Source organism: Pteropus vampyrus, unplaced genomic scaffold, assembly GCF_000151845.1.
Source record: "Pteropus vampyrus isolate Shadow unplaced genomic scaffold, Pvam_2.0 Scaffold567, whole genome shotgun sequence".
In the NCBI taxonomy this organism is placed as follows: domain Eukaryota; kingdom Metazoa; phylum Chordata; class Mammalia; order Chiroptera; family Pteropodidae; genus Pteropus; species Pteropus vampyrus.
The window spans coordinates 229,475-231,528 of NW_011889348.1; the positions used below are offsets into that span (position 1 = coordinate 229,475).

Sequence of the window (2,054 nt, forward strand, 5' to 3'; positions counted from 1 at the left end):
TGCCCTTGCTGGCCCTGGGAGTCCAGTGGCAGGACTTTGCTCTGCTCGGCCCTCCCCAGCCTGGCGGGCAGCCAAGCACGAAACTGACTTTTGAGCTGAGGAATTCAACTTGCTGTTCAGAAACCCCGGTGGAATTTTCCATTGAGATAAGCGAGGGCGAAGGTTTCAGGCACAGCAAGTGACTGTACCTGCTTATTACAAAGTCCCTGGGAGATAACATTCCAGAAGATCTAGACCTCAGATACCTATCACACTAAGAGTTTGGGGCTTAACTACAACTCCGCAAAGAGGAAGGGGAGCCCCCTCTTACCCACGAACCGCAGGGCGGGGTCATCAGGCACGTCTACTGGAAAGTGTTCACACTCTGAGCCACATGGGGTGTCATTACAAGGAGTGGGGGCCATGGGTCTGCACGTTGTGTCTGGCACAGAGCCCCGACAGCTTCTTCAAAAATCTCAGAAATGCTTATACAACCGTGGGTCAGCCCGCGGCCAAATGACCCTGGGAGGGTGACAGGTGGACAGTTGCAAAAGGCCGATGTGCCTGGACAGAATCCGTGTGCACGGCTGCCTCAGGGGCAGACGCTCCTGACTCTGTCTGTATTTGAGCAGAGACTGAAGAATCAGTTGGACGGGGTGTTGCCGAGAGTTTTCAGACTCTGGGTGGGTGCTCAGACCAGACACTCCCCAGGGGCCCTCCCGGCTCCAAAGTTCTGTAATTGTGCATTTCTTTTGAAGGGGGAATATGCATATGAGTGTCCTGTCTGTATGCGTGGCCTGATTACGTGCCGTGGTGGAAATTCTCCCTATTAATGCTAATACAGGAAAGCTGATAACTTACCAGGAGAGAAAGTCAAAAGTTGGTATAGCCGTATAAAAATAACACTAATTCTGGTCCTGTAAGTAAATTGCTCGCATTCCGTTTTATTTTTTGGTGGGGGAGGGGGTTCATTTTTTGCCTTGTTCCCATGCAGGCGTGACGGTTCTGACGTGCATGTGACCTCGTCCAGGTGGGGTCATGGTCAGAACGTCTGTGTGCTTGGTCTCCATCCTCCCCACCAGGTGCCGAGCCTGACTTCGCACGCTGCACGGGAAGGCGCCTTCTGACTTAAACGTGAGCGAGTGGCTCTCGGTGTGGCGAGGCCAAACCGCAGAGCAGAGGCAAAGGAGGTCTGGAGCCCCGGGCCCAGCGGTGGGGTTTGCCTGAGCCTGAGGCCCCGGGGTAGCTTCCGCATCGCCTGGGCAGTGCACGGCCCCCCGTGTGCATTCGCTTGGGCACTGGGGTAGGCAGGATGCTGTGATGGGGCCACAGGGGTGCAGAGTCAGGTTGGAGGGTGACAGGAGAGCGGAGGGTATTAGAGACATGCAGTGCCCTGCCCCCAGGTGGCACCCAGCCAGGATCCGGTCGTCTGGCCCCGGACCAGCCTACCTGGGTAGCCTCTGGTGCCAGGGGCAGGGAGGGCCCCAAAGGAGGAATGAGTTCACTTGACCGAAATCCTTCCTTCTCTTCTGGGCTGCTAGTTTCAACCGCGGCAAGAGCCGCGCAGGTCCGAGGAAGAGCAGGGAGATGTGTGCTGAAATGGGGCCCTACCAGGGCTGGGGGACTCGGCCGGCGCTGGGTAACCGCAAACACCTGACCAGAGTCTGACTTCCGGCTGGCCGCCCAGGTGCTCCTGCTGCGCCTGCTCCATGGTCCAGCCTCCCGCCCTGTCCCTGGCCCAGGTGGCCACATGACCAGCGGACCTTGCCCTGGGAGCCTGGCTGGAAGGGAGCAGCCTGACCCTGTTGCGGGGGGCTGGGCAGACTGTCACTTCTACCTGCTTTCTGTTGGAGCAGAGCCACCGCCCCTCCGGCTACCTCAGCCACCACCCAGAGGCCTAGCGGAGGAAGCTGACCTTTCCTTACGAGGAAGAACGGCAGACAGGTAGGGGCCCTGCAGGAGCCGGTGATGACAGGCTGTCAGGCTTCCTGGTAGTGACCAGGCTTGGGGACGCGTGAGTCATTATTTAAACTTGTGTACTTGACAGAGTGTCTGTGTGTGTGTGTGTGGGGGGG

The 2,054-nt window shown here is 58.1% G+C and overlaps 1 long non-coding RNA gene across 3 annotated transcripts in view; it reads left to right on the top strand.

Moving 5' to 3' along the window:
* Nucleotides 1-236: 236 nt before the first annotated feature.
* LOC105308332 overlaps nucleotides 237-2,054 on the top strand; it is a 5,724-nt gene continuing 3,906 nt past the window's right edge. For 2 of the 3 annotated variants that reach the window (XR_897288.2, XR_002777995.1), the window contains exons 1-3: nucleotides 237-898; nucleotides 1,010-1,113; nucleotides 1,836-1,923. This is a non-coding gene — a long non-coding RNA (uncharacterized LOC105308332). The remainder of the gene's footprint in view (nucleotides 899-1,009; nucleotides 1,114-1,835; nucleotides 1,924-2,054) is intronic. The other variant, XR_002777994.1, reaches the window with a different exon arrangement.